Here is a 24,468-nt window from a genome sequence, read left to right as displayed (position 1 = left end):
TTAACACTTAGGAGAATGAAGAGTCAGGACCCACAATTCACCCTGCCACAGTTGAGGAAGACCAGAATAACCCAGAGAATTTGAGAAGGTGCTACATACCAGAGTATGGCCAGTTGACCTTTATGTGCCCCTTAGCAAATCGGCTTGGTGGCATTGGCATCTCTAGCCAGCTGAGACTTTAAGGATACCAGGTCAGGTGTGGGGTGATGAGACACTCGGAGGCTCCCATAACGGAGAGAGCTTCAGCTTGTCAAGACCATCCCACTGTGTCTTCATTCCTCTGGCAGCATTTGTATCAATATGTGGAGCCGGGAATGAAGCCCACTGTGAAGAGCAGAGCTGAACAGTATCAGGTCCTGATACATCAGCAGAGCACCTAGATACAGCATTGCCTGAACCCAAGCCTTCTCATCTACAAGACTCCTCCTTTGTCTTAAACCAATGTTTGAAATGGGTTTTCTGTTCCTTCCAACAGCAGGAGCAGTCTGTGCTCAATGCAAGAACTTAGCTACCCAGGGGGATCCCACATGACAGAAAGGGGCAGGTACTGCCCAGGTGCAGTGTGGTATGGAGCCTCATCCTTCAAAGTGTGGTTCTTGGATCAGCAGCGTTAGCATCACTTAGGAGCTTGTTAGAGATGCAGAATCTTGGGCCTCTCCCCAGACCTGCAGCATCAAAATCTTCATTTTAATATCTTTTAACTAGAACCCCAGGTGATTCACGGGTGCATTAAAATCTGAGAAGTAAGCTTTGCGCAGTGGCAATATCGTAGCCAATGAGGTTTATCTGAGGCGCGATTATTGCTAATTAAAATCTGAGAAGCATTTGCACAGAGGAGCAGGACAAGCCTCTCCGCCTCCCTGGGCCCTCCTCTGTGGCTGGGTGCAGTTTAGCAACTGACTGGAGGTGTCCACCAGGATTCAGATCTTGGCTTTGCTCCTTGGATGTTGAGGGGCAACAAGCAGGCATATTTTAAATATCTCTGAGCCTCAGTTCCTTTTCTGGAGAAGGAATAATAACAGTCGCTACGTCCCAGGATTTTTGAAAGGTGTCTGTGCATTTAACTCACAGGAAGTACTGGGCACACTGCTAGGCAATGAAGAAGAGCTCAGAATGTGCTAGGTATGGTTATTTCCAGAGCTCTCCAGTGGATCTGCTTTATGTTCAACCCACCTAATAACTTTTGATGGTTGAACAGCAGATGGGAAAACATGCCTGGGATGTATAAACTGATGAAAAAGTAGTGATTTTTCTAAATCTTAAAAGGAGATAATTCACAAGTGCACCTGTACCTTTGGGCAAAGGTATGAGCCCAGTGAAGAAGTAAGGAGAAGTCACTGTGTGACTTTCAAGTTGCATAAACCTCAGAAGAGCTCCAAGCGACGCTCCTTGAAGACCTGGCACAGCCCAGCCCTACTGCAAGGGAACACAGCGGATAGTGGCCTGGAAGCTAGTGAAGGCCCGAAAGAGGGGAGGCCAGGTGCCTCCCAGGCTTCTGTGTATCTCTGTGATTAACACTGCCCAGTTGCTGGCTTGGTCTGTGGCCTGGGGCTTTTTGTTATTTGTTTCATGTGGGGTTGGGCGATGGGCCACCAGCCCACCTGAGACTGTGAGCTGAGAGAGGGATGGGGCAAAAAGATACTCCAGCAGGGCAGTGCCTGGGATCCAGGATGAAATCTGCCACAATCTTGGAGAGGACACATGGATCTTCTGCTCAAAATAGCCCCGAGTATTTTCAATTCCACTCTGAGGATCCATCCCAGGGGAGATGGCTTTTGGGATCTGCTGGGGGTAGAGGGACAAGTCATAGTACTTAGAATTCACTAAGTACTCTCAGGGCTCCCAATCCGTGGGTACCTGTGATGAAGACATTGAGACTGAGATGTTGAGTAACTCTCCCAAAGCCAGCCTCAGGCACGGGGAGGCATTATAGATGATAAAGTGAATGGGCCAGAGATCAGGCAGAACTGGGCTCTGATCTCCCCTCCTACCGTCTGTTTCATCACTTGCTCCATGAGATCATGGGTGAATCACTTCACTTCTTTGTGCGTTCATTTCCCCATCAAAAAAGTAGGCATGAATGTGCCCATTTTGCAGGCCTGATTTTAAACTCATCCATAGTAGCACAATTGCAGAACACTGTGCAGTAGATGGGACAGAATAAGGAGGCAAAGTTGGTTAACAATGATTCAGAATCTGATGGTTTATGGGATCAGAACATGGGCCTGGCTGGTAAATTCAGGAAAGGCCTCTCTGAGCAGGTGCCACTTCAGCTGTGGCAAAAAGGAGGCAGCAGTATGGGAGAAAGAATTCACTATGGGAATTCATTGTCTTACTGTGGGAGAAACCAGGACAGTGAAGTTTGGAAGGGAAAGGGTGAATTTAGAGAGCAGAGAAAGAGCCAATAATGGTCCTGAATCCCTGTGTAAGTGAATAAGTTGGACCAGTAGGGACCTCCAAGAAATCTAGCACATCTAGCCAGCAAGGCGAGGCCATGAGGAGGCTCATGGAGAGGGCTCTGGGGCTCTGATGTCTCTGTGTGTCTGCCACTTCTCTGGGCACACAGCCACCCATCTGGAGGTGGGTCTGGGGTAGCTCTTGGTCAACTGTGGATCAGTAGTTAGAAAGATAAGCTAGACACAGAGCAGAGAAGAGTGAGGACAAGCTGCAAGGCTCCAGGGAGCTCTATGTCTGCCCAGCAGGGTATGTGGCTGCCATGATCTTCCATGAATAATGACTGATCCTTCACTTCCTTCTCCCAGATCCTGTGCCAGCTCCCACTTTGGCCAACTCTGTCCCAGAACCATGCAATAGGGAGATTCTGGGAGATGTAGTTCCAGCTTATCCAAGTTGATAGGCCACTCCATTCTGCTGCTGGTACACTAGCTACTAAGATAGAGAAAATGTGGAGAGGAACAAGTTTGGGACGGGAAATTTTAGGAGTTCTTTCCTGGGCGTGTTTAGTTAAAGATGCCTATTTAAGATGCCCTCAATGATCCCTGTGTCCTGCTGTTCACGCCCTGTGTGGTCTTTTCATCTTGAGGTGAGCTGGATTTAGTGACTCACTTCTGGCCAACAGAATAGGGCAAAGGTGGTGGAGTGTCACTTCTGAGATCAAGTTACAAAAAGACCACTGCTTCTGCCTGGGGTCCTCTTCCTTGTGCCCTTGCTCACTGTCTCTGAAACAAGGCCGCTGCCTTATTGTGAGTCTATGGAAAAACTCCCATGGAACAGCCATGGAAGTGAGTTTGGAAACAGACCCTCCCGCATCACACCTTCTGATGAGACTAGAGCTCCACCTGGCAGCTTGAGAACCTCAGCCAGAGGCCCTCAGGTAAATGGCATCCAGATCCGTCACTCGCAGAAACTGCAAGAGAACACATGTTTATTGTTTTAAACTGCTGCATTTGGAGGTATTATGCAGCCAAAGATAACTGTAGGCATCCAAAGTGGATATTTATGCTGGAAGCTTAAGGGAGAGGTCAAGGGTGGATGTGTTTGTTTAGGAACCATTGGTGTTTGATGGCGTTTAGAGCCAAGGAGCTGAATCATGTTAGGTAGAAACAGCTGGAGAAGAGCTGAGTTCTGAGGAATGACCCTTGGGGCTTCCCACCATTCCACAGTCCCACAAAAGTGAGACATTCAGCAAAGCCAGCGGACACCCAAGTGGCTCAAGTGGAAGGAGGGAAAGCAGAAGGGTGCAGTGTCCAGAGTCAAGAGAAGGTCATGTGTCAAGGCGGAGGGGGCGCTCAGTGCTACTGCAGGTCAGTCAAGTTGAAGACCTGTTAAGAAACTGTCAAAGCTCATATGGATTTGGATAGTGACCTGGACAAGGCAGTTTGAGTGGAGTGGGAGGCCACATAGAGAGGCCTGAGAAAGGTGTTGTGGGGGACATTCCGGGCCTGGCCAGGCAGCAGGGGGCCTGCCCAGAGAAATACGGACTTCCCTTTCCAATTCCACTGTAACTGTGTTGGCTTCCCTGTGTGGTTCTTGGCTTCAGGAGCTGGCAGGCAGAAGAAGATGGCAGAGGTTGGGCAGAATGGAGGGTGGCCCTGAGGAACAGGAGCAAGTTTGGTGGCAGAGCCAGCGAGCTCTTGCAAGCACTCGTTCGTTTGGAGCATTTCTTTGTATAGTCTGAGCTAGAAATCCGAGGGAGAGCCAGTCACTTGACAAACCCATACCATGTGCAGACTCTGCCAGGAGGGAGTGACCTGTCATTCGGTTAGACATTATCCCAGGAGATATGTCCTGTGCTACAGGAGGGTAGGGGAAGGAGGACCTGGAGCATGCAGGGGGGATGGTGGGGGTAAGGGGACAGTGAATGAAGACTTCCTGGAGGAGGTGACCCTAAGCGGAAGCTTAGAGACTACTCTTGAAGACTTTATACTTAAAGCCTGGGAAGATTATTCCAGGTCCCTTCTCTTGCCTCCTGTCCAACCTACCTGCTTGCCCTCTTTTTCCAGCTCATACCCCTGCCCCCCCCCCTCCTTCTCTCCCTCCTCCTTCCCTGGCCCATGATGAAAGGCTTTCTTGGCCTCTCAGCTGATGAATTATGCATGCCCTTCAGCGGGTGTGCCTGGCATCCAATTAGGGCCTTGGCCAGGTTGATAACATAGATTAAAATGTAATTCATTGAGGTTGACATTTAAGCCCCAGTGTGAGTGGCAGGAAAGAGAAGCAGTGCTTCCCCAGAATCCTTGTGTTTGGGGGTGGGGGATGGGGAGGCGCTCAGCTACCTGCACTTGCTTAACCAACGCAAGCTGAGTCCAGGCAGCCTGGGGGTTGGGCCTTCTGATGCACCACCGCACTGGGGAAAGGCGCAGGGCAGGCTTTGAGTCAAAATAAGCTTTTTTTTTTTAACTTGGAAATAATATGAGATTTACACAAGAGTTGCGATGATAGTACAGAGAGTTCCCATATATCCCTCGCTGTGTTCTCCCTAATGTTACCGTCTTATGTAACTGTGGTACAATGATTAACATGGGTACGATACCATTAACTGAACTATGATGTTTCTTCAGATTTCGCCCGGTTTCCCTCTCATGTCCTTTTTCCGTTCCAGGATCCACTGCAGGATCCCACGGGTCAATGCAGGCTTCGGGGATTGCCTCTCAGCAGGGACAGGTGTCCCTCTCCACGTCCCAGGCCAGTAGTTCTCAAATCTCTGAGTCCAGGGAGTTACCTGGGATTTTGTTCAACAGGCACATTCTTGGGGCACCTGGGCAGCTCGGTTGGTTAACATCTGCCTTTGGCTCAGGTGACAGCCCCAGGGTCTTGGGATCGAGCCCCACAGGGGGCTCCCTAGAGAGAGTTTGCTTCTCCCTCTCCCTCTGCCCTTCACCTCCTACTCGTGCTTGCTCTCTCTAGAGTTCTCTATTTTCTCTCTTTCAAACAAATAAAATCTTGAAACATAAAAAATTAAAAAATAAAAGGCACGTTTTCCCCTATTTGTTAAAGCTTGCAGAGAACCCCGACATCTATATTTTTGAACAAGCACCCCAGACTAACAGAGGGCTGCGGGCTCTGACCAGCACTCCAAGTAAAGTTGGGTTGGTTCCTGGTTCCTTGGGCAATGCAGGTGTCAACCTGCATATTTCCCTCACCCCCCGACTCAGCCCTAGGACAGAGCAGGGCCACCCCCATGCAGATCCTGGGGGAGGAGGGCTAACATGCCAGCCAGGGCAAAACCCCAGGCAAGTCACAAGGGAGACGAGAGGAGAGTCTCAGATAGACAAGTTTTTCTCATTTAATCCACAACATAACCCCTATAAGTAGATATTATTTTTTCCTATTTTATAGATGAGGAAATCAAGCAACCATGATATGAAGTGTAAGGGTGCCAGATGTAGCATATAAAAATGCAGAAGACCCAGTTACATTTGAACCTCAGATAATGTAATACTGGGTTTCTCCTTATATTTTTAAAAGTTGTAGTTCATCTGAAATTCAGATGTAACTGGGTCTCCTGTATTTTATCTTGCAGCCCTACTAAGTGCTAGCATTTGTAACCTTTGGTTACAGAGCTGGTTAGTGGGCATCGACTTGGGTCTGGCTTTAGTGTCTGCTTTTAGCCTGTGGTGCCCTGTGCTTACCTGTGTAGTACCCGCCTCAGCTGTAGGACCACAAGCAACAGGACATGGGGACCATATGTATTTGTTCCCTGCTCTATCTCTAGGGCATGGCACGGTGTAGCAGTAGGTGCTTAATAAATATTTACCGTATACATGAATGGGTAAATGCATGCATGAATAGAATCTCTACTCTCTTTGTACCAACAGAAGTGTGATTGCAGATAATGGTGATTGACAGAAAGCTAAGGTGGTGACGTGTCATGTGGTCAACTTGCTACGAGAAGTGCAGGAGGGCCCTTGGGTGGTTCAGTCAGTTGAACGTCTGACTCTTGGTTTGGGCTTGGGTCATGATCTCAGGGTAATGGGATCGAACCCCAAGCTGTGCTCAGTGCTCAACATGGAATCTGCTGGTCCCTCTCCCTCTGCTCCTCTCCCTGCTTTCTGTCTCTAAAATGAATAAATAAAATCTTAAAAAGCAAACAAAAGAAGTGCAAAAGAGGAGTTAGAGAGGGTCCAAGGCCTCATGTCCACACCTAGAACCCCAGCCTTTGCACCCTGAACAAGGACAAAGAGCTGAGTCTTCTCATCTCCAGCTCTCAGGGCCTCTGCTTTCCCAACGGGGAAATGAGATTGGGTCTCTTCCAGGTCTAGGCTTCTGTGATTCTATGATTTTTGCTTCCTAACCCCACCCTCCTGTGTAGATTAAAAAAAAAAAAAATGTGGCCAGATAAGAGGATGTGCTGCCGACTATATTTAATTCCCAGCTCATTAGTTCTTCTCTCTCCTCTTCTTCCTCTCCTTCCTCCGCCTCCACGACAATTTTTCTAAGCCCCCCACAGTGCTGGTCTTGGGTTCCTTTCCTCGAATGCTCCCTTCCACCCCATCAGATGAAATCAGAAGCCCAGAGAGACCCGGCACAGCACAGTTCCTCACATTCAAGGAAGACATTGGGAGCGCATTGTATCTTTTAAAATAGACCCGTTGTCGTTGGCATGTATTTTTAGCTGTGGGAGAGATTGGCATGCTCTCAGTGCCACCATCTGCCAAAGGCAGTTGCTAGGCAACTGACACTGACGACAGCAAGGGGATGACTTCATGGAGGATCTGGGGGCCTTGGTGGCACCATCCCTCTCCACTAATTCCTGCCTGCAAACAGCCAGGCCCAAGGGAATAAGCTCTCCTTGCCTTCTGGGAGAAGCCAGGGAGCTGATTCAAGGTCTGTGGGCTGACGCAGGGGCCGCTACAGAGGTAACATAGACCCTGGGCCATCCCTGGCACCTTGACTAGTAGATTTGCTGTTTAGAAATTTAGATGCTATTGTGATTTCGGGCTGTGAGTCCAGAGGATGTATATCTCTCTTCCCAGCAGCCCCATAGGCACCAGTCTGAGTCAGAGCAAAAGCTGTTTGGAGGCTGTCAGCCTAGAGAAGGAGCCATGGACCAAGTCGCCAACCAGTGGCCAAGTAGCCCCAGGTTTTTGCTCTCTGGGTGATTTGGGTTGAGTCCCTGCCCTTCTCTGGCTCCCAGTTTTGTTACTCTCAAAGCACAGGTATTGAACCAGATTATAAGTCACATCTAGGGATAAAAAGCAGAAGCACCACAGAGGAGACCCATGGGCCAGACATGCATTTGGGATCTGACTCTGCCCCTTATGGCTCATATATGACTTAGTCCTGTCTCAGTCGGCAAACCGCAGCAGTAATGGTCTTATCCTGTGTTGTGGGCATCCAGCAAGGCAGGACCTGGAAGGTGTGTTGCAGGGCACCTCACTCTGGGGCCCGGTAAATGGGGAGGGCGATTCCATTTCCGCAGCATCCATCACCATAATGTCCCTTCATCTGTATTACTGCTTCCCGCTGGGCATGTTTCCAGCCTCCCTTGCAGCTAAGTTCTCCACAAGGACACATGAAAGCAAGGGATGGCTGCGCTTCCTGCCTCACTCCCTTTGAAGATGTCCTTCTTCCTTTCCTTTCTGGAGGCCAGGGCATGAACAGGAGCAGGATGAGCTGCTTGGGGTAGGGGAGCCAGGCAGGGCGATAAAATGAAGGGACCCTGGGTCCCTGTTCTAAGAAGAGGACTGTATGCGTGTGGCTTGCTGGGAGGAGGGCAAGAGCGCTGGCAGGTGAGTGTAGTGGGGCAATGACCAAAGGAAGGAAAGGCAGCCAGTAAAGCCCAGCCACCACAGCAGCTGGTAAGAGCTTAATTCCATGGAGAAGAACAGAGCAGAGCGTGAGCTTCAGAGCTAGCCTAGGTTGAGGGACCATACCCATGGGTCCCTATGGACCGCCAGTTCCCAGACATTCCAGTCTTCCTTGTGCTCGTGGGCAGAGTGGCCACCAGCAGCCCGAGGGTGGCCCTCCGCCAGAGGCGCAGGTGCTGGCCATGGGAAGCCAGGCCGGTGTGCACGCACATGGTGAGGGCGTCCGAGTGGATGTGTGCACGGCGATCACAGCAGCCACGGTTCTGTACAAAGAAATGAACTCCTGTGTTCATCAGGCCCTACACTAAGGCTTTTTTTTTTTTTTTTTTTAAGCTCAACTTTTACCTTAACCAATTCAATTTCCAAATGCTATGCATATTTGGAAGTCTCGGTTTTATGTAATCCCTCCAAGCTCCTAGACTCCAGGTGACATTCGTGGAGGTGACGTCATGGTTGGGAAAGCAAGGTTAATGCTGAGGAGCAGAAGCGTCTCAAAGAGAGCAGGCGTCACATGGCCCTGCTGGGGCTTGGAGAATAAATGACGTAGGCCCTCAGAGAAGGGCAGGTGAGTATGGACCAGAGCTGAGCCGGACAGGACTGGGAGGGATGGGGTGGAGGACGGCCCTGCTGAGCCACGGGCAGTTCCCCTGCAAGGTTTGGGGCAGAAAGGTACCTGGCTCCTAGTAGTCTCAGGCCCGTGGATGCTGGGTTTTGCTGCATTGTGCATGTAAGGAGTGGGCTTCGGGATGCTTCTCAGCTGGGGGAGACTCGGTGGACTGAGTCCAGCCACAGGGCGCATCGCCCTTGTTCCCTGTGTTCTGAGGTGGGGACACTGGGGCCCCTCATTGCACCCTTGAAGCCACTGATGTCTAAGTAATATGTCAGGGTTTCCCAAGGCTCAGCACCCTGGCAGCAGTGGTGAGTGTCCTGGAGTGCCCTGGGGCTGGATGACCGGCCGGGGCTGGTGCTCAGGTTGGCAATGCCTCCAACAGTTTCAGGAAGGCAGAGCTGGTCCCACATCTGGATGAGCCTCCACATTTTAAGGATAATCGCACTAAACCCAGAGAAGGAAATGAACCCCCAAGGTCAGCAGAGGAACCTGAATCGAGATTTCTTCACTTCCTGGGAGGCTGGTGCAGCTGACTTGGAAAGTAGCTGAGCTGCCACCCTCACATCTGCTACCAGCCACCTCAGGCCATTTGCTCCACCTCTAGGCCCCTTTCATTGATTCATGGAAGCTCAGAACTAGAACAGAACTCAAGAGATAATCAGATCGGTTCCTCTGGCTCCAGGCATGTGGGCATCCTCAGCCCATGCCTGCTGGCTTAAGGTGGCCTTTCCCTGTCCTTCAGATACCCAAAGTTCTTCTCTGCCACCTCTACCACACTGGTTGGCCAGTTCTTCCCGGTGTCCAACTGCAGTCATTCTTGCTTTACTTTTGGTTTTATTTTAACTTCTAGGCAGAGGTTGGTTTTGGTGATGATTGTGAGGAGTTGGCTAAAATAATTAAATTAACATCGCCCTCATTCTCTATGGGAAAGGGGGCTTAAAAGCTCCAGCTTTTAAGGGAAAGGGCAAGGGGAAAGCTCCAGCCCTCCACGCCTACCCTCATGGACTGAGGACAAATAGGAAAGAATGTGGCTGTCCACCCAAGTTCTCTGGGACTCAGTCACCCCCAAGACTGGGAGGAAGGGTGGAGGGCAGTGTCTCTCAGAGGCCAGTGGGTTGCACAGCCTTGACTCCAACCCAGGTAACTAAAAATCACGCTTGCCAACCTTGCTGCAAATCCCACCACCTCTCTCCACAACTTGTGTCTACAAATATGGAGCATTTCTCCTCTGTTCTACATTTTCTTTGTGTCTTGTTCTCTTTGGGAATATATGAGCAGCTTTCTTTGTTCTCTTTGGGAAATACATATGGAATGGAGAGAAAAGAAGAGTGGCTGCGGCCTTAAGCATAGAGGGGAGAAGGGGGGTCCATGTGTAGCTAGTGCTAATTCCCTGTGCCCAGTGCAAGTGAAGAAGTAGAGAGGCCTCCATGAGGCACCCCATCTCTGGAGAATCAGACCTATGGGTCAAGGTATTTATGCCAATACAAGACGTAAGATGGACTAAACTAGGGGGCTGGGGAGGGGTAGAGGCCCATCTGAATATCCTAGAAGCAAGAAAATAAAGCTTAGTGGGGACTATAGGAGCTAGAGAGGGCACTATGAACAAGTAGTGTTCGTGGGATGCTGACCTGTAGGATTCAGGTAGGATGAACCAAAAAAACAGGAATGAGAAGCTCGAGTGTTTGGGGGGAACAGGGAAGAAAGCAGAGGCCCTGTGCTTTGAAGAAATAGAAACAGAACAGGAGAGTTAAGCTAATCCCAGGGGTGCATGGGGGCCTGCTGAGGGAGGGAGCAAATTAGCAAAGAACCAGGCAGGGCAAGGGAGGGAGAGGCCAGTTATCCAATTCCAAGCCCAGACAGGAGACCGTTTGGTCAGGACCAGATCTGTTCGATGGCCTGGAACATCTTCATGGGCTGGGAATATCCATGTCCACGCCCCAGGAGCTTTCTGGGGTGAGTGGGATGGAGGAACACAGTGGGTAGGGCAGCAGGAAGGAAGATGGACAGTTCCTTTTGGATTATGATGTGTCTCAAATCCTAGCAGGCCTGGAGATGTCCTCACAAGTCCCGCGCAGCATGTACATGAGGGGCAGTGACAGGGCATAGGGTGGCAAGGGGGCCTTGTCCTGCCAAGATGAGCTCATTTCTCTCCACCCTGCCCCAAGAACCCGTGAGATGAGGGAGTTGGCCTTGCCATATCCAGGAGGAGTATCTTCAGGGGAGCCCTGAGAGTAACAGGTGTGGAATCACTTTATGCTGAGTCGAAAACTCTTCTGTCTGCTGCACTTTCATTCTGGAACAGGAGAATGAAATTCTCCATTCCTTCCCATAGCATTTGAAGCTCTCAATACCTTGGCTCTGGCCTCATTTTACTGTCCCAACATCATCATCCTCATCCTCATCACCACGACCACCATCATCACCATCACCATCACCATCATCACATTAATATAAACATCATCATGTTAATAACAAAATTAAAACTAACTAGCTTTTATTGGGTATCTACATATGCCGGGAACTTTTTAAAGCATTAAACATAGTGTTACATTTCATCTTTATGACAACCCAGTAGGTAGGAACTACTGTCTCCATCTCACAAATGGCAAAAGAGACAGCAAAGTCACAGAGAAAGGAACTGGCCCAAGGTCTCTAAGCCAGCCTGTGGCAGGGCATTGGCTATATCAGACCCCAGAGCTTCTTGTGTGTCATGCACACTCATGCCCCCAGCCTTTCTGGTTGTCCCCATCCTCCCCGACTCCTGGACTGCCTTCGCACGTCTCATCCACCTGATGGACAGTCACACAAAACCTAGCCTGCAAGACCTAGTTGAAAAGTCGGCTCTTCTGCAGTCTTCCCCAGCCCTCTGGGGCACAACTTTCTCTAAGCTCTCCCAGCGCACCCTGATTATAGTGTCGATCACATCATGCTGCTGGGTTTTGTTCCTGGGCTTGTTATTTCCCTCAGAGGAAGAAACCACACTTTGTATTTTTGCATTTTGTAAGTAAACATTTCATTGACATATAAAGGAACTGCAATTTTGCTTAAGTTCATGCCTTCCCTCTCCCTTCCCTGCCAAGGTCTGGTGTCCAGCCGGGCTGCAATAAATATTCATTGAATGGAGATGTCTTTCTGCCCCCACTCAGCTCCTTTCCTGACCACCCTGTTCCCAACTCTAAGCTGTGTGGGAGAATCCAGACATCTTGTACAGCTGCAGCTCAGTGTGGCCCATGTTGGCTGGGATTCAAGGAGTAATTGCACACAAATAAGTATTATTACAACCCGCATCAATCAGCATCCCTCTCCTCAAATGCTCTCACCAGGAAACAGGGGATCTCAGTAAGATGATTTCTTGTTTAAGCTTAAGGATCTTTCTCATGCCCAGGGAGTATATGATACTCGGAGGGTCACCAATGCTGATCACCTGTAACAGAGTCTATAGAATATATTGTCTGTATTCTTTGAGATTCCAGGCCCCTGGAGGCAAAGGGATCTGATTTCAAATCCTGCCAGTCACTGTATGTCTCTGTGAATTTCACAAGGGGCTTACCTTCTCTGAGTTTCAGTGTTCTTACAGGTAACATGGAGTCAATAGTACATCCTGGGAATGTGTTACAATTATCAAGTGAGATAGTGCTGTTAAAGCATCAGAAGATTTCCCAGGCTATTAATAAATAAAAGCTTTCCTTTCCTCCCACTTCTTAATTAATCATTGCATTCTTAATTCTTTATTGGCAGTATGGTTCTGTAAGCACAAGGACTTTGCATCACCAGCTAAATATTAAGTACCAACCCTATCTACGTTCCCAACCTCCCAGAACGCAGAGTAACCAGTGTAGAGAAACTTTCCTCGAGAAATAGGGACTTGACCGGGAAATGGGAGGAAGAATCCTGTTTAAAATAAAATGTATAGATCTTCTGTGGGGTACCAGGGTATTCTGGAGGAAAGAAAACCCAGGGCATTAGAAGACCCAACCACAAAACTCTCCTCACGTGACAATACCACCTTCAGAACCATCCATGATTTGTCTGCAGAGTAAGTCACCTATGTGATAGAGGCCTGGAAGGTGGGCCTGGGGGCGCCATGCTGCAGGAGGAACTTGTCCTGGGTCACTGGCTCACCTAGTGACCTGTTTTGGAAAAAAAAAAAAAAGAGTTTCTAAAATTTAACATTCAATTGGCCAAGTAACTGTTTAAATGGTGGTGATCGGGTGTCAGAATTTAGCTTCTTTTTGCTAATCTATTCAATTCAATTTAATAAAATATCCTGATACTCTCTTTGGGTCAGATTTAGTGTTAAGATTTGGGGATCCAGGAAAGATAGCTTGCCTTCTAGAGTGGTCTGTGGGAAGGTATAAACTAGAAGCTTGAGTACTGATTTCTGCCTGGGGGCAAGGGACACCTGACCTCAGATTTGAAGGATGTGTGACCTGTTGCCATTATTATGTGCCACATGTTTTCAGTTCATCAGCCAAAAAACCAGGTCATATAGTGCTTAAGAGCAGTCACACAAAACTGGGTTCAATCCCAAGTCTGTCATTTATTAGCTCTGTTACTATAGGCAAGTCACTGAACTTTTCTGAGCCTCTTCTTTTCTGTATAATGAGAATATTGATAAAAACTCCTACTTGAAATGGTTTTTGTGAAGATTAATAGAGGCAATGCATATGACACACTTACACAGTGCCTGTGTAATCACCCAACAGCTGCTGGTGGTGATGGTGGTGATGATTTTATCCAGAGAAGCTGGGGAGGACCAGAATCTCAAAATGAATGTATAGGGTGTTTATGATCTGTTTTCCCTTGGGTTTCTGTTATTTTCTATGACGCTCATAAATTCTCTTCCCCCTCTGCCATCAAGAACTGGCTGGCTCTACCACAATTCAGTTCAGATTTTCCATCATCCTAGTGCTCATACCTGGCAGGTATAGTAAGAAGAAGAGTCATTGAGAACAAACACAAATGCAGACAGATTTGATTGTTCACTTGGACTTTGGCCCCAAATTCCAATGAAGCCACAGTGAGTTGGACTGGACTCTCAGGATCAAGTCTTCCTTCTCCACAGAGAAACTAAAGTCCAGATGCCTCCTATTTCTCAGTTTTTTATTTCTCTCAGTTCCTGCCATGATAGGTTTCTCTCTGGGGTGACCAAGTGTAGTCTGGGTTCCTTCTGTAGCAGGTGCTATGTTGTTCAAATCATTTTACTATGAGTATGGACTTTTTCAACTTCCTTATATTTTTCTGTCAGTTCACTCATTGTTTTTCCCCCTTATTTTTCTGTCAGGTTATGCTTTATGCTTTATATATTTTGAAGCTTGTTAGTGGGTGCCTACAAGTTCTTGATTGCATTAAATTCTTAGTAGATTTTTTTTTTTTTTTTTTTTGGTCATAGAGTGTCCATCCTTATCTTTAGTCATGTTTTTCAACTTAAATTCCATTTTGTCTGATTCAGTATTGTGAAATATATTCTTCTATCTTTTCATTTTCAACCCTCGTATTTTATTTCAGGTGTGTTTTTTGTAAACTACATACAGTAGATTTAAGTTCAATCTGGTGACCTCCAACTTCTTTAAATTGCATATATTTGACATGTAATAGGTAAATTTAAGGTGTACAATGTGTTACAATTTGATACATTTATATATTGTAACATGATTGTCATTATAGCAATATGTTGCACCTCTATCATGTTACATAATTATCTTTTCTTTTTAGTGGTTGGGATAATTAAGTTTTAGTCTCTTAGCAAGTTTGTTAATGGTAGTACAATATCGTTGTCTCCATTCCTTATACAATGAATTATATCTCTATAACCTTATTTATTATTGACTGCAAGATTTTACCCTTAAACAACAGCAGTCGTATCCTCCAACTCCCCATTCCTTGGCAACCACCATTTTGCTCTCTGTTTTTTTTTTTTTAAGTTTTTATTTATTTATTTGAGAGAGAGCAAGTGAGAGAGAGAGATAAAGAGAGAAAGAATGAGCTGGGGGAAGAGCAGAGGGACAGGGAAAAACAGATTCCCCACTTAGCAGGGAGCCCAACATGGGGTTTGATTCCAGGACCGTGGGATCATGACCTGAGCTGAAGGCAGATGCTTAACCGACTGAGCCACCCAGGCATCCCTTGCTCGATGTTTTTTACAAGTCTGACTTTTTTAGATTCCACAAATAAGTGTATTATACAGCATTTGTCTTTCTCTGTCTGACTTAAGTCACTTAGCATAATGTCTCAAAGTCCATCCATGTTGTTGCAAATGGCAAAATATCCTCCTCTCTTATGGTTGAATAATAGCCCATTGTAATGTATATGCAAATATATAGGTCACTAACATTTTTTAATGACCTCCAACTTTTAAAAAAATTTTTTTAAGTTTATTTTCAGCATAACAGTATTCATTGTTTTTGCACCACTCCAAGTGCTCCATGCAATACGTGCCCTCTCCAATACCCACCACCTGGTTCCCCCAACCTCCCACCCCCTGCCCCTTCAAAACCCTCAGATTTTTTTTCAGAGTCCATAGTCTCTCATGGTTCACCTCCCCTTCAATTTCCCTCAACTTCCTTCTCCTCTCTAACTCCCCTTGTCCTCCGTGCTATTTGTTATGCTCCACAAATAAGTGAAAACATATAATAATTGACTCTCTCTGCTTGACTTATTTCACTTAGCATAATCTCTTCCAGTCCTATCCATGTTGCTACAAAAGTTGGGTATTCATCCTTTCTGATGGAGGCATAATACCCCATAGTGTATATGAACCACATCTTCCTTATCCACTCGTCCATTGAAGGGCATCTTGGTTCTTTCCACAGTTTGGCGATCGTGGCCATTGCTGCTATAAACATTGGGGTACAGATGGCCCTTCTTTTCACTCCATCTGTATCTTTGGGGTAAATACCCAGTGGTGCAATGGCAGGGTCATAGGGAAGCTCTATTTTTAATTTCTTGAGGAATCTCCACACTGTTCTTCAAAGTGGCTGCACCAACTTGCATTCCCACCAATAGTGTAAGAGGGTTCCCCTTTCTCCACATCCCCTCCAACACATGTTGTTTCCTGTCTTGCTAATTTTGGCCCTTCTAACTGGTGTAAGGTGCTATCTCAATGTGGTTTTTTAATTTGAATCTCCCTGATGGCTAGTGATGATGAACATTTTTTCATGTGTCTGATAGCCATTTGTATGTCTTCATTGGAGAAGTGTCTGCTCATATCTTCTGCCCATTTTTTTATATGATTGAATGACCTCCAACTTTTAATAAGTGGGTTTAAACCATTCATGTCTATTGTAATTACCATTATATTTGGTTTTATTTTTACAATCTTGTTATTTCCTACTTCAACTGCTCTTCTTTTTCCTTTTTTTACTGCCTTTTTTTGTTAATGATTTTTTGTTGTTGTTTTCTCCTTTTTCCTTCCCCTGCTAGTATAACTTCTCTAGTTTCTTAGCTACATTGTTCATAGCTACATTGATATTGTTTTGTGATTTCACATTTTTTGGTGAGAGCTTTTGATTTCTTCTTCTCTCTGTGCTTATTAACCCCTAATCGGATGTGGGTGTGCAGGTGTGTGTTGCTACCGTTCAGCTTTCTTGGCCTTCAGCTTCAGGCCTTACGTTGGGGTGTGTGTGTGTGTGTGTGTGTGTGTGTGTGTGTGTGGTCTTATTCTACATGAATATTACAAACTAAGTGACTGAGCCAGCAAATCACTTAGACAAATCCATGTTGCTAGGGTTTCTGTGCCTGTCCCGACCCATTTCAGACAAATAGCTTACAACAGGTTACCCAGGCAGAAAGAATAGCTTTCTCTAGCTCAGATACAGGACTTGGAGCCTGGATGTGGCCTCCTACCTTGCATGAGGAAATCCTTGCCCCTCTTAGTCTTCAGGAGTTGAACTTGCTGCCTATTTCAGGTCTGGGAGTACAACAGGTCTGCAACTTCTCTGCATGACTTTATTTTCTCTCTCTCTCTTTCTCTGCATACCTTTAAAATAAGTTCTTCTTAGGGATCTATATTTAAAGGGGTCTTGATTAAGACTGATGACTAGAAGGAGTAAAATGGTCTCCCCCAGAAGCAGCGTTAGTCTTTGTTGCATCCTCCTTCTTACATCTTTCTTTCATCTTTCCCCTCTCATTTCCTGTCCCCTTCCACTACTTCTTTATTGACCTGGACTCTTCTGGTCCAAAAATGGAGAACTCATCTCCTTCATCAGAGGGCCTTGAACTTCACCACCCCTCACTCCCCTCCAAGGTATTTGTGTTGTAAAGAAAAAATCACCAGTAGTGACACTTCAGGTAACAGGTAGCGATGGGAATTTGGGTCATACTCTTCATGTTTTTATATAAATGCAGGGGCATAAGGTTGTATCAGCAGGGACCCCACTTTTGTATCCTCTGGGTCCCCTTCAAACTGAGCTGAGCCAAGGACTCTGATAGCTGTGGATTGTGTCTCTGATAACCCTGTATCATTGTGAATATCTTCTTGGGAAGGTTTGAATAGACAGTGATTTCACAGGATGTTGGTCAGGACTGAGAGAAGAGACCATAGTGATCTCTTCTTTCATTTGCTTTGTGTTTTCTATGGTCAGATCCTTAGGAGGTCTGTCCTAATGGTCAGTGAAGAAGATGTACTAGTTCTTTCTGCCTGAGTGTGGAAGACAGCCTTCCTTGAGGGCTTGGCCAAACTGGACAGAAGGCAGCATGTAAGAAAATTTCTGCTGTCCATTCTATACCTCATTGATGATAGCCCTTCAGAGGTCCAGCCACTGTTAGAGGGTGAGTGTTCATGTTCTCACTCCCTACCACTGGCTCCCCTGACCTGCCAGGTGGCATAGTTTCTGTTTCATTCTATTTTTTTTTTTTTTAAAGATTTTATTTATTTATTTGACAGAGAGAAATCACAAGTAGATGGAGAGGCAGGCAGAGAGAGAGAGAGAGGGAAGCAGGCTCCCTGCTGAGCAGAGAGCCCGATGCGGGACTCGATCCCAGGACCCTGAGATCATGACCTGAGCCGAAGGCAGCGGCTCAACCCACTGAGCCACCCAGGCGCCCTCTGTTTCATTCTAAAGGGAGCAGAGGATGTGGAAAATCTTTGGTGGCTTCTGGCAGGCGAAGGATCAAAGCAGTGTTTAGCAACCAAAGGCACAATCAAAAAGGCCAAGATCAAAGGGAAAAGGCTTCATTTGAGAGTGAACTCTTCTGTTCCTCATTACAGTCCTTGCCAAGGCTTCTATCATTCTCTGTTGAAAGGAACAAGGATGAGGAGTTTGGGCTGCGGCTGGCTGCTGAAGCCACGTGCTGACAGACAGTCCTGGAACAGCTGCAGTTTAATTGTAAGCCTTAAAATTAAAATAAAATCCACTGATTTATAACAGGGAAAGAGGGTCAACACTAGTAAGGTCAGAAAAACCATTTTCAAGAGCCCCTGGGCTGGCCTAAATCCTGTGTATAAAACGGAAAGTGGAAGCGTTTGCCATGGAAACCTTCAGAGGGAGGCTGAGGGAATTCGGGTCTTGGAGGGTGTTTTCAGTCCTCGTTGCCCCAGCAGGGAGATGCTTGAGGCCTTGATAAATAAGAAATCTAGAAAGGCTGTACCTGAGCCTCAGTGCATTTGTAAGGGGATGTCTTCCTCACTGAAGGTGGGGAATCTGCTTCCCAAACTGCCGATGGGTAGCTTAGGATATCTTATGTTTGTAGGAGTTTATTTTAACTTTATATTGTACTTTTTTTTTTCTTACAGTAAACCAAAACTTTGAATAGGATGCCCACAGGCATTTGCTTGCTAGTTTTATTTTCCCTTATTGTCTGAGAAAGAACCCCAGCTTGGGTATGGCTGAGGTGAGCCGCTCTTCCCCCTGACTCGGACAAACCCCTCCCCTCTTTGTGCCTCAGTTTCCCCATCATACCGCGAAGCCCTGAGAGGCGATGAGTGCTTCCTGGTTGCACTTTTTAGAAAAGTGAACAACTTGGGCAAGGCACTGAGTGGATGGGGTTGAAGTGTCCTAGGATGACAACAAGCATGTGCAGGTTAAAGTCAAGTTGACAGAAGCTGCCATACAGCTCTCCGGCTTTTGGCCGCTTGACTCTTGTTCCTCACCCCAAATCTGCTTCCCTCAGACCATCTCCAGGATTCTTCCCAGCTCCGAAGAGCAGAGATCTGAGATTCTGTGTCCTCATTCTCTGGAAGTGGCTGTGGCAGCACAAACAATCGCATTTTTCCTGGACGAAGAGTTCTCTCCCTCTCCTACCGGCCCTAGCATAGGCTTTATAATGGGATGGCACCAGGCTCATTCTTCCCCAGTGAAAGTCTCCCTGTCCATCTGAAGCAAAGCTTATTATTCCTTGAGAGGAAAGCCTTGTCATTCTCGATGTGCTCCTCGTAAGCCTTTTCTCTCTTCACCAACGTGAGCGGGTATTAATCTCATTTAATTCCCTGCAGCTGGCCTCACTTTGCAAGGCTGTTTGGGGATAAGGTTCTTTTGTTCCCCATTTCTTTTTTCTTAGACAAACAGATTTTCTTTTGAGTTCTGGATGAATGTCATCCCAAGATTTTGGTGGCAAGTGGGCCTCTCAGAAACAACTTCTCCGGGGCAGAGCATCAGGGCAGCAAACAGGGAAGAAGCCATTTCTTGTGGCTGGCCTGCAATGGCGGTCAGGGTCCTGTGTTAACAAGAGGAGAGTGAAGGGGACCCATGTTCAGGTCTGGATCCACGCTCATTTATTGTGCTTGACCTTGGGAAATCCCCTTTTCCTCTGTGGGCCACATTCTGACTCTCTTGCAATGAGAAATTTGGATTTGATTTGGTTTACAATGTTTAAGACTACATTGAAAATCTCTTTTGAATTGAAAGCTATAGAAGTCCAATAGGAATCATGTGAAATCACTGCTTTTCTATGGCAAAAATGTCAAGTGTATCATATCCCATGGTTTCTTTCTTTTTGGGGGCGGAGGGCACAAGGGGAGAGAGAGAGAGAGAAAGAATCTTAAGCAGGCTCCACACACAGCATAGAGCCTGATACAGGGCTTGATCTCATAACCCTGCAATCATGGTCTGAGCCAAAAGCAAGAATTGGATGCTTAACTGACTGAATCACCCAGGCACCCCATCCCAGCGTTTCTTAACCTTGACACTATTGACCTTGGGTATGGATAATTAGGAAAGGCTGTCCTTAGTGGAGTGGTCAGTAGCATTCTTTGCCCCCTACTCACTGGATACCAGTAGCACTCCCCAAGTTTAGTAGACATCTCCGAATGTTCCCTGGGGTTGGGGGCAGGGAATTGCTCCTGCTTGAGACCCATTATTTTAATCTAATAGAACATTTAAGAGGTGAGAGTCTCCTTTGAAGGTGGGGTGGGAAGGAGTGTTACCCAGATGCATTCTCTGTGGCTCTAGAGTCACTGACACACCAGTGTTTTAGGAGACAAACTTTAAAAAACTGCTAAAGCCCTGTCTCTCAGCTCCAAACTCCCAGATGAATCTAGGATCCTCTTTCCAAGTCAGAGTTTTAACTGGAAAGGCAGAGGAGGGAGCTCTTCAGGGATAGCCAGCAACATCCTCAGTGCTACAAACTGCTTTTCTTAGGCATCCTTATTTGGACACCTTCTCCAGGAAGCCTTCCAGCATAACAACAATGAAGGAACATGCTCTTGACTCCTGCTACTTGTCCATTCTGTTCCACCAAACTGAGCTGCCCTTCTATAGGCTCAGGGAGAGAGGCTCTTTGAGATGTTGGCCTTGGGACCTAGGACAGGCACTTGAGCCTTAGAATGTCCAGAAAGGCAGGCCAGGCCATTGATGTGCTTGCCTGGGTTTGGGGCTTGGCAGGAAAAAAATCCATGGTGTATTTGGATCCATGCTGAGTCATAAGCCTTGCCTCTCAAACCCTTACAACAGGACCTTCGTCTCAACCTCCACTTTATTCTGCCACACCAGCTGGGGGACCTTGGATGAACCCCTGCTTCCTCATCAGCAAAATGCAGCCATCAAGAGTCCTTTTACATGATGACTGAGAAGAGTAAATTTAGATTACCTATTTAAATACCTACCCAGTGCCAGGCACACAGCAGTCTCCTGGAAAACAATCATGAGTGTGTGATTCCTGTGAAGATCTTGGTGTTGGCACCACAGCCCAGTCTCCCCAGTCAGGCTGTCATCCCAGGAAGCCCCCAGCTTCTGTCATGGTGACAGAGAGCTGGCCAGACTGGGGCAGTGATTCCTGGGCTCTAGGTGGCCCCCCAGGACACATCCCTTCGTGAGGACAAACCCTTCCTTCCATAATTGGAGATGAGTGTTCAAAGGACTTCTGCCCACTGGATCTCAGTGTCCTGGTTTAGTGAAATAACCTTAGGGAGTCATACATCCCTTCTGTAGGTGTTTACTGAGTGCTAATGAGGCAGCATTATACTTGATCTGGGGCCTTCCTCCTTTATTCTTCAGGGTTATTTGCTTTTATTTTGCTTTAATTATGTCTTTCCCCAAATAAAAATAATCATTTTTTTCTAATTACAAAAATAGTACATGCTCATAGTAAGTATGGCTTCAGGGGCACCTGGTTGGCTCAGTGGGTTAAAGCCTCTGCCTTCGGCTCAGTTCATGATCTCAGGGTCCTGGGATTGAACCTGCATTGGGCTCTCTGCTCAGCAGGGAGCCTGCTTCCCTCTTACTCGGCCTGCTTCTCTGCCTACTTGTGATTTCTGTCAAGTAAATAAATAAAATCTTTAAAAAAATATATGGTTTCAAACAATACAGAAAAGTAAGAGAAAAGTAAAAATGACTAATTTTTGCCTCAAACATCTTCCCACTCTTGACATCTTGGGGCCTGCCTTTCAGAGTCTTTGGACACCCCTACACATGATTTCACATGCGTGCCCTCAAGGAATATTCGCTACTGGCTTTGCTCTTCTTATTTAAGTACAATGAGTAACATGCACATAGAAAAAGTGCACAAATCCTTAATGTACAAATCAAATCTTTACAAATTTTTGCTCATGCAGATGCACAACACAGATCAAAATACAGAGCATTTCCCAGAACCCCAGAGGTCTTGTGGTCATTACCTATCCCCCCACTATTTTGACTTCTGTCAGCATACATTAACCTGTTTTTGAATTCTCCATTATGGGGCTTATGTAGTACATACCCATTTTGTGTCTAGCTTTAAAAAGAAAAAAGATTCTGTTTATTTATTTAGAGAGCACGTGTGCACAGTGTGGAGAGGGGCAAAGGGAGAAAGAGAGAACCTTAAGCAGACTCTGCTTTGAGCATGGAGCCCAACAGGGGGCTCCATCCCATGACCCTGAGATCATGACCTTGAGCCAAAAATCAAGAGTCAGATGCTTCACCGACTCAGCTACCGAGGGTGCCCTGTGTCTTGGTTTTTTTAAGTTTGACATTGGGAGGTTCCTTCATTTCATGGCCTATAGTAGCGCATCATTCTTTTTCAGTAGCATTCCACATTTATTATGGAATACATGTGGATATATCACATTTATTTATCCTGCTAATACATTTATTTATTCTATTAACGCTGGACATTTGAGTTGGTCCCAGGTTTTGACTATTAACCAACCAATGCTGCTCTGCATGGTAAATCAGTTTTCTAAACACTGATGGTAAAGACAATTTGTCATCTGTAAGTGCCCCTTAAGCAAAAAGGAAACCTGGGAATATCTGCCCTGTGCAGGATTCTGGTTTCACTCTTGTATATTTAGAGGCTTCGAGGAAATGCTCTGTCAAGGTTCCTCCACCAGGAACATGAGGGGATTTGGAGAATCTAGAAACAGGCTTGGTTCTTCTCTACTCGAAGGTAGATGTCTTAGTGAGGGTTCTCCAGAAGAACAGAACCAATATGATATACATATATATATATGAGGAAGATGATTTTGGGAAGGGGCTCACCTGGTTATGGAGGCCTCGAAGACCCATGATCTGCTGTCTGTAAGCTGGAGAACTAGGAAAATCCATGGCGTGACTCAGTCTAGGTCCACAGGCCTCAGAACTGGGACAGCCGGTGGCTTGTCCCAGTCTGAGTCTGAAGGCTAGGAGGGCAGGAGAAGGTACATGTCTTAGCTAAAAGCGAAAAGCGAATTTGCCCATCCTCCACTTTTTTGTTCTATTCAGGCCCTCAACAGATTGGATGATGGCCACCCACACTGGTGAGGGCAATCTTTTTACACAGTCTACTAATTAAAATGCTAATCTCTTTCAGAAACACCCTCACAGACACACTCAGAAATAATGTCTTACTAGCTATCTGGGCATCTTTTCATTCCTTCAAGTTGACACATAAAATTAACCATCCCAGCCAGCTCACTTAGGTCCTTGTCCAAGTGGACAATGTGGTATTGACCCACATCTCCTAAGTAAAACAAAGCAAACCGTCATCTTGGCCGCTTTCTCACCCTGGTTCACAAGAGTCCCACAATTTCTTCCCCTTCCTGAAACCCCCTACCCCCACTCCCAGCCCTGAAGGTGTCTTGGGCTTTTGGTCAGACTAATAAGTAGATAATAACCCCTGCCCCCATCCTCTCCACTTCTTCTTGGCTCTCCCCTCCCTCACCCCCAGACAAAGTGCTTTGTTTCCCACTGAGGACAGCAGGAAGTGGTCCCTGGCGGTTAGATGCTCTTGGCATGGGCCTAGGCAAGCAGAACACTCAGCAGTCCCCTGGAGACATAAGCTAGAGGAAAGCAGAATGAGAGCTCTTTGTGCACAAGTGAGCAAGTGAGGCCTGGAGAGGTGGAGGCTAGTGGAGGCAGGTGGGAATGGTCCCGAGGCCCTGAACCAGATCAGGAGTTAAAAAAACAGACTTCCTTAATAATTTCATTTTCAAATGCTGACTCTGCTATTCAGATAATAATTTCTTAAAACCACAGTTTTGTCATATTTAAAATGAGGATAAACCCTATCTCCCAGGGTTGTCAGGAGGATGAAATGAGACAATCCATGTTACCCTTTTGGTCCACACTGCTTACACCTTGTCAGATCAACACCGTGCAGGGGGAAAGTGAGAATCGTTTATCATCTGTGTACAGAAGAGTGGTCAGGAGTCAGGAACCATGGTCCTGGTGTGAGCCCTACCCCCTCTAACACTCAGCGTCCCCATCACTCTGGTGAACAGGCTGGCTTTGGTCATCTCTGGACCCCTCCTACTTGTGATTCTGTCAGGAGACATGTTTGCTGCCTCCAAAGACAAATTTGCAGTGTTGGGGAGTGCGTGAAACAGATTTAGAAGTTGAGGAACTAACTACTTAGTTCCCGTAAGCCTTAATTCTTTTACCTATAAAATGGAGTAGTAATAACACCTGATTCATACAGTCATAGGAAGAATAAATAAAGTAACATATATAAAGCACTTAGCACAGCAGAAGTCATGGTAATAATAACGGAACAGTAAATATTACATAATAATTGTGTCATAACAATATTACTCATAAATAATTTAAGTATTTCCTCCAGTTACAAGGAGTTGAATTTTTAAACCTTGACTCTGATGGCAATCATAGAGAGCAAAGAAGTGTATTGCAATGTTGCTACCCCAAACTTAGTATGAAAGTATAATATTCTTTTTTTTTAATTAAAGATTTTATGTATTTA

General features: G+C 46.4%; 1 pseudogene; it reads left to right on the top strand.

Annotated features, from left to right (window-relative positions):
• The first annotated feature begins 746 nt into the window (after positions 1-746).
• Positions 747-898, top strand: LOC132006263 (U4 spliceosomal RNA; annotated as a pseudogene).
• Positions 899-24,468: the final 23,570 nt, after the last annotated feature.

The sequence above is a fragment of the Mustela nigripes genome, chromosome 17 (genome assembly GCF_022355385.1).
Source record: "Mustela nigripes isolate SB6536 chromosome 17, MUSNIG.SB6536, whole genome shotgun sequence".
NCBI classification, from domain to species: Eukaryota; Metazoa; Chordata; class Mammalia; order Carnivora; family Mustelidae; genus Mustela; species Mustela nigripes.
Note: the sequence above shows the minus strand (reverse complement) of the source record. Positions and strands in the feature narration are given on the sequence as shown.